Genomic DNA, 17171 nt, shown 5'->3' with positions numbered 1-17171 from the left:
CCGCGCATAAATTCTATAAATTTAATCATAAAAGAGGCGAAAGCGAGAGAATGATAATAAGGACATAAAATATGATATGTGTCCCATTCAAAATTACAATGAAAAAAGGCGCTTTTAAGACGTGCACTTTTACTGTTTTAATTTTTACGCATTAAACCAATGGCCGAACTCAAACCAGGCCGACAGCATTATTCTAGGATGTATTGTATCTTACGCTTTCGCCTTACGCGTTTAGTTACCGCTTGTTACGACGAGAAGTATCCTCGTTTACATGGCATGGTGTTGCGAAAGACGCGAAATGGCCCCGGTCTTACAAGAGGCGTCTACGAGCTCGCAGCGCAAGCTGGCACGAGGAAATAAAATCGTAGCCTTTGCACACCGAAAGTACCAGCGCGCCAAGTGATTTTTGCCGGGATTTCGAGATGGGATGGAGACGAGGGAAGCGAGAGAGAGAGAGAGAGCCTCTCATTTGCGTTTCAAATTCTAATGATGCTATCGACCTAACTTGAGAACACTTCGCACAGAACGTTATCGTTACTCCCCCTCACCCCCATTCTTCTCCCTTTCCGGTAGGATTAATAAAGAGAGGCTTTCCATTTTGTACCGCGATTTTACGAAAAATCTCCTTGCGCAGAGTTTGTTATTAGCTCCTGCGACATAATTAGCATTTGATGCACTTAAAATATCAAGGAAGAAATAATCAAAGTTTCATCTCCTTTATGTCATGTGTCTTTTATCGAAAAAATTTGAATCTGTATTCAAATCTTTTTGAATACAGATTCAAATTTTGCGACTAAAATTGCTACTACCTCGGTTTTAGCCCGGAGTCTTTGGATTTATAGAAGAGAGAAGAATCATTTAGAGAGAATCTTTGAATATTTGGTATAAATTATTTTTTATTTTCCCTATTTCCTTAAAAAATAATATAATACGCATAAAGAATTACAATAAATAATAAAAACATAGGAAAAAATATAATTTTGATAGTAATCTTTATATTGTTATTATATTATATTTTTAGCTAGCTATACTTTTTATTTTGTAATAACTTGATCCTTAATACAATATTTCCTATGAAAAAAATATTTATATAATTTTAAGAAATAATTAATGTAATAAATGTACTTCTTTTTTTCTTTGTTTCTTCTTTTTTTAAAGACAATCTTCGAGCAAGGATTGAGATTGCAACTCTATTAATGACGCATTACATGAAATATTATCTATTTCTGTATGCGTACTTGTAATTTTTCATTTATTATTGTAATAATTTGTGAAACCATGATTTGACAGTAATTTGCATGCCACTGTACTTGTTATGCTACGAATCAACTTTTCAACGTTGGCGATAAAATAAAAAGAAAAGATTATGAATATTTTTTCATATTTATATGCATGTGTAGCTCAAATTGATTCGACGCAAATCAAAGCGTTTTTGGTTTAGAGATAAGCTAAAAAAAATCAATTGTAATCGGTCTCTTTCGGCGATATCCAGAGCTATCGCAGAGTGCGGCAACCGAGCGCGAATCGATGCGTAAACGTGGGCTTCAAAGTCGAATCAGTTTAGCCGCCGGTCCCATCCGAACGAATCCGAATCGATATTGCGCGGCCAGATCCCGTCGAGTATTGCCGGATCGGTTGGTTGAAAAGAGTCACGGACGCGGAAAAACAGTTGCAATTTATTCAATGCCAGAATCGCGTCCGAGGCCGAGTCCGATCCGATCCCATCGTCCCCCTTCCCCTCCCCCTCTCCTACTCCACGCAACTCCTCTCCCCCCATCCCTCACGCCGTTAGAATTGGACTCTATCGAGCCATAACAATTATTAGCGTTGCGACGCAGCGTGGAAGTGGCACAATAATATGCATAGGAACATAGAGGGCTTACAGCATTTCCATTACATTAGCCCTCGCACGAGTGCGCGGGCGCGCCAAACGATCCGGAAATAAAGCGGAATTGCATATCGGAAACTTGGTTGCCTGGCCCATCGCCAGCCAAGTGCCTCCTAATTCTGTCCTTTGGAAAAATCGACACTTTATTTCCGCCGCGTCTTCGCGTAAGTTTGTCACCGTGGATCGACCACGCGAGGTCCGATCTAGAGAATAAAGGGAGAAAAAATGCGATACGATGGCGTTCGATTGGAGCTCTTGTTTCTAACGAAAAAAAGAGAATCTCCTCGGCTGTAAATATTTAATATTTAATTGAGCGCTCGTGTGGAGAATATTTAAGCCGCGAATAATTTCCGCGATTCAATCGCGAGATTTACAGAGCATCCACCGCAGCAAGAAGTTGTTTTCCAAGTGTTAGCACCCTTAATCAATCGCAGTTACGCCTGCGGGATTACAAGCTGACAACGAACGTTGATGCGTGCAATTAGAAGGGAGCCCGCGACAAATCGCCTGTACCGTACCATTGGTTCGTCGTAAACTGGTAATTAGCCGCGTGCATTCGGTGAAAGCACTAACACGCTCCGTCACCGATTTAATTAGTCTATAACTCTTGCGCCAGAATCAGAATTCGGGGGTGCTTCGCGATAACATAAATTATCGTCGAACCGACGCGCGTTATTCTGGCTCATCTGGCGTCCATGGAGTGATATGTTTTACGATATATCGGCGAACGAATCGGCGTGTCGACTCGAAAAATCTACCGGATTTTAATTGAACCCGCCAATCGACGCGTCGAGCGTTAACGAACGGTTATTATTAAAATCGGTTCGTGATTACTCTATCGAGAAGCGGTCCCGATTCCTCTCGCGAAATTTCTGCGAATTCCTGCAAAATCCCGAGGAATTACGTGCGCGTTCGCGCGCGGCCAATTTACTCGATGTGAAAGAAAATCGCGCGATTTCAGCGAAGTTTTAGCAGACATGGATATTTCTTTCGATTTGCCATGAAGCGAAGTAAATGAAATCGTATGAAGCTATAACGATTAATGGGATGTGTTACGAGATAAAACGTCAAGAAATAAATGTCAATACGTCAATGTATGAACAATCTTATAATATTACAGAGTGTCTACCTTCTGGAAAAAGATGGAAAACTTGAAAGAGGTTTTTTGTATCTGGGAAGATCTTGGGGAATTTTCATAGAATTTTGTTGAAACCCAGGAAACTTTTTTAAAAAGTTCTTTCTTTTGTAAATTTTCTGTCATATACATATATCATTAACATAAGGTTATTCTAGTACACAGAAAAATATATTATATTCTTCGATTAATGTATCTCGCACTTTTCCTTTCTTATCGATGTGGTAATTTATGCTACCTATTTTGATAGAAGTAATTGTGGCTAATTGACAGATACAGATTCACAGACAGATCTATCTTGCAAAGATTAGTAATTTTTAATATTCATACTTATTGTAATATTTATGATTATTTAATTTCTCTTTCTGTAACTTTTTCGTACAAACAATAAGATTACCAGCAGTGAATAAGCAACTAATCGTAAAATAGTTAGGCACACTTAAATTGTGTATCAATATTTATATTTATACAAAGACATTTTTTCACGACCTTTCTCTGTTTCCTTTATTACCTTCTATGTTTTTCGTTGAAATTATTCTTCGTTTGAATTTAGTTATATACAGTCTCTGATACAAAGCGAATATTATGGGTAGCTATGTGTGGCCGTATTTTACAAAAATGGTTGGAGGTGCAATGTGCAATTTTTGTTATGAATATTATTCTCTTCAGGCAGACAATTCCAATATAAAATATCACATAAATAAGAAACATAAAGGTATTTATAACATTACTATCCGTTCCAGTGTCAACAGGCGCGATCGCGCTTCTTCTATCCAGTGCTTAAAAGTGCCAGCGCATCAATTTGTAAATTCACAATAATTGCACGTTCGGTTTGTGTGGATGCGTGTCTTTACTGTTACCGTTTGGTCATAGACAAATTAAGACGAAATTGAAGAAAGATAACACTATGCGAGTGTACAATTTTTTAATATTATAAACAAGACTGGCCGCTTAGCTTTTTTCGACTCAGAATTAGAAGACAAGCGCTATCGCGCTGCTTGGCACTTTTCGATCGAGTTTTTACAAAAGTTCGTGGCACTCAAACGGCACTTAAAAATTTCCAAAATAGGAGAAAGCTTATACCGCTTTTCTGCAATAGAAGACGATAAAATACAATGTGGTAGATGTCATAAAAAATATAATATAATTTACACCGTTACACGCCATATGAAAACACATTTAAAAATTAAACATAGAGTTGATAAAAATAAAGCGAGAGAACATCAAAACTGGATAATACATAGTAAAGATATTATAGTAAATCAGGATTGTGAAACAACGTGCCGATATTGCCATCAAGTTTTTCCAAGGAATTATTTCTCTTTAATGAAACATTTGATCACTCATAACGTCGATGTACCTTTAGAATTCAAATAAACGGGGTAAGAGAGAAACGGCGATAAATCGAATAATATTATTTTATTTCTTTTCATTCTCTTATTCATATATATTTTTGTGTACATAATGAATAAAATTATATATAATAAGTAAAATCTTCAAATTCAAGATATTTAATATATCTTTATCACAAAGATTATGAATATTAAGATCAAACAGGTTAACAAACAGTTTTTTACGTTCTAGGCAAAGTGCTATAGACATTCCTAAAAGCAGCTACAAATAACTAATACGCAATTTTTATCAATTTGGCAATGAAAATAACTATATATCACTATATCTTGGAGATTCTGAGTTAAACAGCTCTCAGTCAACGGATTTTGTTAACATTGCTAAATATGATGGCCCTACTGAACTCGAAAAAATATTTAAGGAAATTGAAAAATTTAACGATTTGATGAGTAATAATTTGCTTCTTGACGTAATATTAAGTAATATTACATGAAATTATAATTACAATACATCTACAGTTTTACAAATACATTGTTTATTTATTAAGAATTTATCAAACATCGACAAAGATATATTTTCGACTGTTTTTCATACTATTAATAACTATTAAAACAATTTATTACATAATATTATATTTAACATCTCTCAGATATTACATATGATCTGTTATTGATTTCGAAAATAATTTTTTAAAAGTATTCGGTACACATACATACATATGTACATACATATATATATGTATATATATATATAAAATATATATATATATATAAAATATATATATATATATATATAAAATATATATATATATAAAATATATATATAAATATATATATATATATATGTCTCATATATATGTGTATATGTATGTGTGTGTGTGTGTGTGTGTGTGTGTGTGTGTGTGTGTATACACATATATATATACACATACATATACACATATATATGAGACATATTTTTTTCATACTATTTGTATAGAAAAATTTATTACATTATATTGTATATAACAGATATTACATATGTCATGATTTTTACATCTGTCATTGATTTTGAAAGTAATTTTTTAAAAGAAATCAATTATGTATCAAAAATAATTATTTCTAAATAAAATTTTAGTTTATTTTCTTACAAATTATTTTAAACTTTAATCTCATTATTTTAAGCTAAATCTCTTAATTGTTATGTATTATAAAACGGAAGAATAATGAAGATGAGAAGAAAAGAGTAATTTTATCATTCCTTGTAATTTTTTTACGCCGGAAACAATCTTAGCTTTCAAATATTCAATTATGTAATAATTTTTCAAAAAAATTTAGATTAAAGATGAAAAAAATTATTTTAGTATAATTTTCTATGTTATAGCAATATATAATGTTATAAGAACAAAATGTTATTTATTGTTCAAAATTAAATATAGTTTTAAAACTTCTTGCTTCTAAAAAAAGTTGTTGTAAAAATCAAAATTAATAAAATTTTTATGATGAACTATTTATTATTCTATAGGTTTATTACACTATAGAAAAATTATAATCAATTGTTTATCCTATGATTCCTTTATTTATATTCATTACAATTAAATTGAATTAAATTCATTACAATTATTGAATTAAATTTCAAATTCAATAAGCTTATAAAAATTTCTATATAATTCAATCTCGATAAATTTTTGTATCCCACTCTGCATCTCTCGCAATAAGCTCTACACAATTGCTTCCTATTGTTAGATATTGTACGCTGAGAAACCGAGAAAGTGTTAAAAAGGAAACAATTGAAACGTATTTAATATGCCTCTCGATAAGATGTTTGGAAGGAAAGTTTAAAGTTATGTATCTAATCATTCTTTTAAAAATCGAGGAATAAACTAATTTTAATGGATATAGAGAGATAAGTGAATCTTCAAAAAATGAATCTTTTTTAAGTTCCTAAGGTTTTTACTTTTAAATAAATAAATTATCATAAATTATAATTATTTTAGTACAATAATGAGAAAGATGTAAAAAACAATGATTAAATTTTCAATCCAAAAAATTTTAAAACAATAACTTATTTGTTAGAACAATTATTCTAGCTATTAATTAAGTGGACATACATAAAGGCTTGCTTGCTTACAAGAGCTCTGATAATTAATTTATTAAAGTAAATATAGTAACAAAATATTTTTTTTAAATATTATATAATATTATAACATAAGCCGCGATTGTTTCCAATTCAATGATTTGTGCATTGACTGTAATAAAAGTAATATATATTTGATGCAATTTGATAAGAGTAAGAAATTTATTAAGTAAATAAGATAATATATCTCTTTAAAATAAGATTATTCTAGTACACAGAAAAATATATTATACTCCTCGATTAATGTATCTCGCACTTTTCATTTCTTATCGATGTGGTAATTTATGCTACCTATTTCGATAGAAGTAATTGTTGCTAATTCACAGATACAGATTCACAGACAGATCTATCATGCAACGATTAGTAATTTTTAATATTCATACTTATTGTAATATTTATGATTATTTAATTTCTCTTTCTGTAATTTTTTCCTACAAACAATGAGACCAGCAGTGAATAAGCAACTAATCGTGAAACAGTTAGGCACACTTAAATTGTGTATCAATATTTCCATTTATACAAAGACATTTTTTCACGACCTTTCTTTGTTTCCTTTATTACCTTGTATGTTTTTCGTTGAAATTATTCTTCGTTTGAATTTAGTTATATACAGTCTCTGATACAAAGCGAATATTATGGGTAGCTATGTGTGGCCGTATTTTACAAAAATCGTTGGAGGTGCAACGTGCAATTTTTGTAATGAATATTATTCTCTTCAGGCAAACAATAACAATATAAAATATCACATAAATAAGAAACATGAAGGTATTTATAACATTATTATCCGTTCCAGTGTCAAGCGGCGCGATCGCGCTTCTTCTATCCAGTGCTTAAAAGTGCTAGCGCATCAAATTGTAAATTCACAATAATTGCACGTTCGGTTTGTGTGGATGCGTGTCTTTACTGTTACCGTTTGATCATAGACAAATTAAGACGAAATTGAAGCAAGATAACACTATGCAAGTGTATATTTTTTTAATGTTATAAACAAGACTGGCCGCTTAGCTTTTTTCGACTCAGAATTAGAAGACAAGCGCTTTCGCGCCGTTTGGCATTTTTCGATCGAGTTTCTACAAAAGTTCGTGACACTCAAATGGCACTTAAACAAAATATTTCCAAAATAGGAGAAAGCGAATGCTCCTTTACTGTAACACAAGACAATAAATTACAATGTGGTAGATGTCATAAAAAATATAATATAAATTACACCCTTACACGCCATATGAGAACACATTTAAGAATTAAACATAGAATTGATAAAAATAAAGCGAGAGAACATCAAAACTGGATAATACATAGTAAAGATATTATAGTAAATCAGGATTGTGAAATAACGTGCCGATGTTGCCATCAAGTTTTTCCAAGGAATTTTTTCTCTTTAATGAAACATTTGATCACTCATAAAGTCGATGTACCTTTGGAATTCAAATAAACGGGGTAAGAGAGAAACGGCGATAAATCGAATATTATTATTTTATTTCTTTTCATTCTCTTATTCATATATATTTTTGTGTACATAATGAATAAAATTATATATAATAAGTATAATTATCAAATTCAAGATGTTTAATATATCTTTATCACAAAGATTATGAATATTAAGAACAGGTCAATATCAAACAGGTTAACAAACAGTTTTTTACGTTCTAGGCAAAGTGCTATAGACATTCCTAAAAGCAGCTACAAATAACTAATACGCAATTTTTATCAATTTGGCAATGAAAATGACTATATATCATTATATCTTGGAGATTCTGAGTTAAACAGCTCTCAGTCAACGGATTTTGATAACATTGCTGAATATGATGGCCCTACTGAACTCGAAAATATATTTAAGGAAATGGAAGAATTTGACGATTTGATGAATAATAATTTGCTTTTTGACGTAACATTAAGTAATATTACATGAAATTATAATTACAATACATCTACAGTTTTACAAATACATTGTTTATTTATTAAGAATTTATCAAACATTGACAAAGATATATTTTCGGCTGTTTTTCATACTATTAATAACTATTAAAAAATTTATTACATAATATTATATTTAACATCTCTCAGATATTACATATGATCTGTTATTGATTTCGAAAATAATTTTTTAAAAGTATTTGGTACACATACATACATACATACATATGTATGTACATACATACATACATATATATATATATATATATATATATATATATATACACACATACATACATATATACATATATATGAGACATATTTTTTTCATACTATTTGTATAGATAAATTTATTACATAATATTGTATATAACAGATATTACATATGTCATGATTTTTACATCTGTCATTGATTTTGAAAGTAATTTTTTAAAAGAAATCAATTATGTATCAAAAATAATTATTTATAAATAAAATTTTAGTTTATTTTCTTACAAATTATTTTAAACTTTAATCTCATTATTTTAAGCTAAATCTCTTAATTGTTATGTATTATAAAACGGAAGAATAATGAAGATGAGAAGAAAAGAGTAATTTTATCATTTCTTGTAATTTTTTTACGCCGGAAACAATCGTAGCTCTCAAATATTCTATTATGTAATAATATTTCAAAAAATTTAGATTAAAGATGAAAAAAATTATTTTTATGTAATTTTCTGTCATAGCAATATATAATGTGATGAGAATAAAATATTATTTATTGTTCAAAATTAAGTATAGTTTTAATACTTCTTGCTTCTAAAAGAAGTTTGTTGTAAAAATCAAAATTAATAAAATTTTTATGATGAACTATTTATTATTCTATAGGTTTATTACACTATAGAAAAATTATAATCAATTGTTTATCCTATGATTCCTCTATTTATATTCGTTACATCAATTTTGAATTAAATTTCAAATTCAATAAGCTTATAAAAATTTCTATATAATTCAATCTCGATAAATTTTTGCGTCCCACCCTGCATCTCACGCAATAAGCTCTCCACAGTTGTTTCCTATTGTTAAATATTGTACGTTGAAAAATCGAGAAAGTCTTAAAAAAGAAGCAATTGAAACGTATCTAATCATTTTTTTAAAAATCGAGGAATAAAGTTATTTTAATGGATATAGAGAGATAAGTGAATCTTCAAAAAATGAATCTTTTTTAAGTTCCTAAGGTATTTATTTTTAAATAAATAAATTATCGTAAATTATAATTATTTTAGTACACAAATGAAAAAGATGTAAAAAAAGCAATGATAAAATTTTCAATCCAAAAAATTTTAAAACAATAACTTATTTGTTAGAACAATTATTCTAGCTATTAATTAAGTGAACATACATAAAGCCTGCTTGTTTACAAAAGCTCTGATAATTAATTTATTAAATATAGTGTAGCAAAATATTTTTTTTAAATATTATATAATATTATAACATAAGCCGCGTTTGCTTTCAATTCAATGATTTGTGCATTGACTGTAATAAAAGTAATATGTATTTGATGCAATTTGATAAGTAAGAAATTTATTAAATAAATAAGATAATATACATATAAAAAATCGACAAGTCATATGATTTATATGTTTAAAGTATATTATAAATATATATATCGATTTCTATTTATACAATATTTATTCAACTTAACAAAATGTTGAATATGCAATATATATTTTTTATTATAATTTTTATTGATAAAAAAATGAAAATATTATGTAAGTGAAACATATTTATTTTATGAAAGTTTTATTCAGTACATTTATAAATCTAGTACTTGAGACTTAAAAGGCTCTATATTTTTCCTTTACATGGGTGAAAAATGGAAAATGCATACAATAAAAGAATTTATTTTAAAAAGTTGCTTTAGAAAATTGAAATAAAAATTAGTAAGAAAGTTACTTTAGAAAGTTGAAAATTTTTTTCAATATTCCCTTTATGTAAAATTTTGAATAAAAATACTTTGATAATCAAAAAAATTTTACAGAATTTTTTTACAAGATTTGAGAGAGTGGACACTTTGTACTCTTTTGAAAGGATTATTTAATCATCGATTAGACGCTAGTCGATCACCATCGAGATATTTTGACCATCTTTGCATTTTCTGTGAGCTCGACAGTTAATTGAATCGGCCTGATATCGTTGACTTCAAAACCGGAAATTGACAAAAGTTATGAAAATGTTCTTAAAATATCGGCAATTTCCCGGCTTCGGATCCGCGATGCCTTTCAATGAAAATCCATTTGCCGCAGGATCAGCTTCTGGGTTGCGTCCAGATTATTCTAATAGCATCCGTGGCTATCTGCGCAATTGCCGCGGCTGCTATTGGCAGAATCCGATTATATCATCGACATATATATCGCAACAAGAAAGATACTCGCCAATGGGCGATACACCTTTAGGACACTCGTATATTCACGAGTTATTCGTGCACGTAAGCTTATACATCGGTAAGAGCCGATAAACACTATGATCCGACAGTATGCTAATAATCAGATTAGCAACAACTAATATTACGTTTACTTCCTAGCCCGGCTTAAAGCGCATTTACAGCGCGCTCCCCCGATTAATCTTTACAAATTTACCGTACATACCCAGGTTCCTGAAATTTTCAACGCGTCTAAAGTAAATTGTGGGGCATGCGGTCAGGGGTTGCGAAGATTCGTAAAAAAATAGACATAAATGAAAAAAAAAAAATTATTACCGAAAATGCGCGAATGTTGAGCGAGATATTTATACATGTGTGTCGAGGTAACAACGAGTGTTGAATATTTTCAAACTTTCAGACGTGCAAACGAGAAGGCGCTTATTTGGCGCAGTTTTCAAACGCGACGTATCCCAAAGCGGACACGGCGCAATCCCGATGACTCACTCTCTCCCTCTCTCTCTCTCTCATCGGGAGAGAGTTCGTCAGACGAAAACTCGGTACAAAGTACCCGTACTCGTCGACAATCGGATCGGGAAGCGTAATCAAACGCAGCACGCTGACTTTGCCCGGCGCCTCTCCTCTCTCGTCTCGCTATCAGGAATTAGAGGTAACGGAGAGAGAGAGAGATAGATAGGGAATCCTGCAAAGCGCGACGATGTTTCCTGAAGGAAGGCAACGTTGAAGGGGTCCAATAGGACAGCAGCATGCGCGCTCTCGAGCCACAATTCCGTGCGAATAGTTCGACTAATCCCTTTCTCGTCCTGCACAGTCGACGCACTTACATTTCTGTCTCTATCTCTCTCTCTCTCTCTATCTATCTATCTATCCATCTATCTCTCGGCGTACCTAAGTCCCTAATAGAATATTCGCGTATTCTCAAGCGGAGGCGGTTTCATGCGCGCGAGTCCAAACGCACGGACGTGGACCTGGATGCGCACGTGCACGTGAACGAGCGACTCGGCAAACTTTGCCCGTAGAATCCGTACGAATGCGCATCGCTCGGCCGTTGTCCTTTGTCATCGCGCGTGTGAGAGGACCGAGGAAACTTCCTGCCTTCGACACACGGTAAATTTCGCCACGACCAGTTCGCACGAGAAGCTATATAACGATGCCCGCCTCCCACGCCTCGCTAATGCCGTCGTCGTCGCCGCGCGAATTAGACTTTTGTTCGGACGAGCGAGTTCTACCATGTCGGAGAGTAGCAGTTATCACGAACATTTTCGCGTTATTCCGAACGTTTGGCCGCGAAGAGACGCCGCGCATTGTTGCTTCCTCCCGATTCCACCCCCTTCAACCGACCTTTTCAAGCCCCCTCTATCTCGAGATGTGCTCGTTCTCTCTTTCTCTTTATATATTTATATATTGATTTATTTTATAAATCTTATCTATCTTCAAAACACACATAAAATTTGTCAAAAAGCTGCTCCTGCCAAAAATAAAATTAATGCATCAACAAGATGTTAGATATTTAAAACGTTTATGTGTATTCTTAGAGCATGCAATTAATGATAAATTAGTATAATTGTTTGTGATATAATTTTATCTTCCTAATTACGTAAAATTCTTTACCTTGGGAGATCAATGAAGACAAGTCTTTCAAACGAGAGAAGAGAGAAGCTGTAGAAATAAGAAGAGGGAAAGGAATAAAGTAGAGGGTTAGCAATCCAAACATGCGGGCGACTGATTGCTCAGACAACTCGGAATCTTTCTGGCCTCATTGTGATAAGTCCTTTATCAAACAGAGAGGAAGTTTCTTCCTCGTACAATCTATTGACTGTAATAATGTATACGTCATAATCTTTAGACTAATTCACCACTTATTAAATCATACAAATTATGGTTTAAGTTTAAACAGAGTGTTAAAATTTTGCTCCTTTTGAAATTACAATAATCATAATAAATAAGAATGAGACTTAATTTTTCAATTTTTGATTAAAATTTATCTATGTAAAAATATCGAATTTTTTAAAATTCCCTATAATTATTTCATATATTAAATTGCAATTGTTTTAATAAGTTTAATGTAATTCTGTCGTCAATGCAGGATATCGAAAATAAATGTCCCTTATTATTCATTATTCAATAGCTGATGAGTATAATAATGTATATTCATAATTATGCTCACGTCTCAGATCTCGTTATGACTCAACTTGATAATTGTAATTATTCTCGACATAGTTAATTGTCAATAACATTGTTTTATTTATATACATTTAGAGGTATAGAATAAAATAAGAAGCTGTCAAAATGTTTATCAAATCTCCCATAATGATAGATTTTTTCTGATTAAAAACAGAGAATTAATTTTTGTTTATCTTGCATTAAAAGTCAAAATTTAAGTATTATTAATAAGCAAAAAAATGAATCCCGTCCAACCATATTATGAGTCAAAAATGTTATGTCTGTGTAATTAAATTTAAAGTTATCAATGTTTGATTTATATTAAGATTCTGCAAGCCCATTTTAGATGATCTATATAATTATACAACAAAATAATGCAATTTTTAATATATCCAAGTAATTGCATATAAAAAAGAGCAATCTAAGTATATTTGCGAATCCAAATATTTTGGATATTGAAATAATATGCAATTAAATAATAACAAGTTCATAAGTTAATCGAATAATAGTGCTAGAATAAAATTTTATAATATTAAAATTATATTCAATCAATTCTTAATTCTTTAATTATTTGTGTGACGAGTTAATTGAAAATCAAGATATTTAGGCAATGGGCTGATTTCAAAAGATGATGTTGAAGACAAAATGCTATATCAAACAGCCTATCAATAATCAAAATAAGCTATTTTTAACATAACGCTTTAAATAATCTCAAATATATAAAAAATTATACTTTGATGTATAATAATTCGTTTGTATGTACTTGCAATATAGAGAGCAATTACAAATTAAATAAATTTAAGCAAGTTCTAAAAGAAAATAACATTGACTTTCTTGCATATGTATCATTTGTGTCAATTCTAATCGATTATCGCAAATCGTCAAATCTTTTTTTATAAATGAAAAAGATTCGTTTAATTTCGCATATATCTTATTCAATATCAAATTATTATTATAGATTTCATATAGAAATAATTTGTCAAATTGTATCATACTAGTAGAAATATATTAACTCAAATATCAAGTTTTTATTTCTTTAAATTTCATATATGATACATTAATACTAAAAGCAATATACAGCTGATAACTAATTTTATTAACTCTAATATCATTAAACACACATAAAATAATGAAATATACTTACTTTATTTAGAATCAACTTAAAGTTAATAAAAACTTAATTAAAGTTTTTTATTATACATAAAAAAAACTATGTTAAAAAATTAAAGAAAAGGGGAACACGAGTATTTTTTACATCTGAAAATTAATTTTCTGGATTAACATTAGAATCATTAAAAGAGACATTCTCTTACATATATAGATTGTTAAAATGTTAAATCAATTTTAGATTAAAAAGATTATAATTAGATTTTAAGTCAAAGTAAAGTACAAAATCATTGCATGAAATATTAATTTTTAGTTTTCAACTGATTTTATTTTTCTTCTTATTTTGTGTCGATATTTAGTAAAAATAGGTACGATACAAAACAATACGAGGCATTAGTCAGATTTAAACTATATATCAATATTTATATTCCTGCAGAGAATCATATCTCTTGTCACGACCTTTATTGTCGGTTAAAATTTCCACGAATACATCTCGAAGAACTAGTTATCTTCTTATATTTAGTACAATAAATCCTGTATAATATAAAGTATAAATATAATAATAACGCGTAAACATGGAAAATTGAACATTTGGAACAAATGGAACAGCAAATTGCAAATCTTGTGGAAAAAGTTATAAAAATTATTTCATTGACAAAACATTTATACGTACATATGCGAACTCAACATGGCAAGACTTTCAACGACGATCGCAAAAGTAATTGGTTCAATCAATATTTCATACTCGAAAAGAATATAGCAAAGTGCACCCTTTGTAAATCCGAATATAAAATTCAATCACGTACTCTTAAAAAACATTCATCAAGACATAAATCTATTGACGCAGGTAAAGACAAACAAAGCAAGTTTTTTTACAAATATTTAAATTATTTTTCATTATAGCTAATATTAAATTGTTATAATATTCTGATTGTTGGATAACATATTATTATAATATATTAATATAAGTTGTAAAATTATACATTTAAGTAATTGCATACAAGAAAATTTTTTCATTTATGAAATATTAGGAGATCTAAATATATTTATGTATACGCATTATTTGAACATTGAATAATAGTATTAATATGATCTTAAAGCGCAAGAATGCAGGAAACAAAAATATTGGTGGATAAAACATTGCACGTTAGAAAACAATAAAGTACAATGTCACTTTTGTGATTCAAGTTATAAAATTATTATACATACGCAACATTATAAAGTTCATGTAATGACTGATCACCCAGCATTTTACATTGAAAATCATAAAAAAAATGATTAGATGTGGCTATGTTTCGCACTCGAAGATGATATAATAGCTGCAAGGTGCAAGATATGTAATTTCTATTATTGTGTGAATTTACAAAGTGCAAATATCATTTATCATTTAAATAAGAAACATATGGATAAAATTAAAAAAGGTAAAAAAATAAATAAATAAATATTTATATATATATTTCTTTTTTTAAAATATATATTACTTTTGTGTGTGTGTGTGTGTGTGTGTGTGTGTGTGTGTGTGTACAATAATAGTTTACAAGTTTAGTTAAAATCAGATGTTTGATTTTTATATACGTTATAAAGATTCCGATTAAAGCTAATGCTATATGTAGATATAATTTTCTTAAGCCTTATTATTTAATTATAATTGATAATTTGTAAAATCATATGGTCCAATAAGCACATGTAAGAAAAAATTTGTATTTAAGTAATATTCACAGATCTAAATGTATTCTGATAACAAGTGATTTAATTATAAGACTTTCATGATTTATTTAAATAATTAATTATAAAACAATGTTCGTTGATACTAAAAATATTTTGACATTTTTTCAATTATTTTGAATGCTAGATGAATCAAGTCATGGTAACGAGGAAATAGATATGAATAGTGCGTCAAATTTTATAAAGAACGCAATGCAAATATATAAACGTAGCATGGAAGAAAATGAATAACGGGCATAACAAGGTAAATTTGCGTTATAAATTTTTCAATAAGCCTCAATTATACTAAATTATAACTAGATATAAATGAATCAATTTTTTGCATTTATATAAATGTTTTAATTGACAATTTACAAAATTTTATTTTATGTAAATAATCGCATACCAAAATGTTTTCGCCGATTCATATAATATAATATATTTATAATATATTTAAAGATCTGATATTTTTCGATAACAAGTGACTTAATAATAACAATTATAAGATCTAATCGGACAGTGATTGTGGCATTTTATAACGTTGAGACTATTTGAACAATTTTTATTATTTTTAATCATTTTGTATGCAGATGTTGAACCAATTCAAGATCAAAAATTTTTTGATGGCGCGGATTCCGAAACAGATGTTGAAGATAATGCTATAAATAATCATCAATAATAACACTATCGTTTTGTTTTATACAATTACAAGAATTTATACAATTTTCTTATTAAACGAAAGAAATGATATTTTTAACAAATAGTTTCTTTGTTTTGCGTTTGCAACATATAATACGTAATAATTTTATAAATAAATTCAAGAAAATTAAATAAAAAATAATATTGACTTTCTATTAAATCATGGAAATATACGTATTAGTAATAATTAATTAATTTAGATGACAAGTTTTTATTTATTGAAATTTATTAACATTTATATAATAAAAGTAACATAAAATTGTTTGCATTAATAAATATCGTGTTAATTTATAATTAGTTTAATATAGCATACAATATAATAGAGGCTAACAACTGCAAAAACACTTAATATCACTAATCGATATTAAATTAATCATGCGTATCTCCTTCTTCATCCAAAAAACCTATTGTTGATCAGTAATCAAAAACACGACATAATTAAAGTTTATTTAAAAATTATTTTTCTATATTTACGTCCGACTTATTAGAAAATACATTTTAGCAGATAAGATGTTTAACTTGAAAAATTCTGATTAGTAATTAAGTTTTATTTAGATATGTAACTACATATAGATGACAAACTAAAAAATAAAGTCGTTCGAATGATATTGATTTTCAATGTTTATTTGTCACCATATTATGCTATCGCGCACATTTAATGTAAATTTAAAGATACG

The 17171-nt window shown here is 29.4% G+C and overlaps 3 long non-coding RNA genes across 3 annotated transcripts; all 3 read left to right on the top strand.

Annotated features, from left to right (window-relative positions):
* The first annotated feature begins 3581 nt into the window (after positions 1-3581).
* Positions 3582-5058, top strand: LOC145970923 (uncharacterized). The gene is made up of 3 exons (XR_014438676.1): positions 3582-3738; positions 4093-4405; positions 4608-5058. It is a non-coding gene; the product is annotated as an uncharacterized LOC145970923 (long non-coding RNA).
* A 2036-nt stretch (positions 5059-7094) lies between these two features.
* Positions 7095-8612, top strand: LOC145970987 (uncharacterized). Its single transcript, XR_014438712.1, has 3 exons — positions 7095-7253; positions 7613-7925; positions 8139-8612. It is a non-coding gene; the product is annotated as an uncharacterized LOC145970987 (long non-coding RNA).
* A 6046-nt stretch (positions 8613-14658) lies between these two features.
* LOC145969656 (uncharacterized) lies at positions 14659-16052 on the top strand. Its single transcript, XR_014438216.1, has 3 exons — positions 14659-14938; positions 15192-15512; positions 15944-16052. It is a non-coding gene; the product is annotated as an uncharacterized LOC145969656 (long non-coding RNA).
* Positions 16053-17171: the final 1119 nt, after the last annotated feature.

The sequence above is a fragment of the Camponotus vicinus genome, unplaced genomic scaffold, assembly GCF_025532165.1.
Source record: "Camponotus vicinus isolate PSW18456_S1 unplaced genomic scaffold, iyCamVici1.0 SCAF_4, whole genome shotgun sequence".
In the NCBI taxonomy this organism is placed as follows: Eukaryota; Metazoa; Arthropoda; class Insecta; order Hymenoptera; family Formicidae; genus Camponotus; species Camponotus vicinus.
Note: the sequence above shows the minus strand (reverse complement) of the source record. Positions and strands in the feature narration are given on the sequence as shown.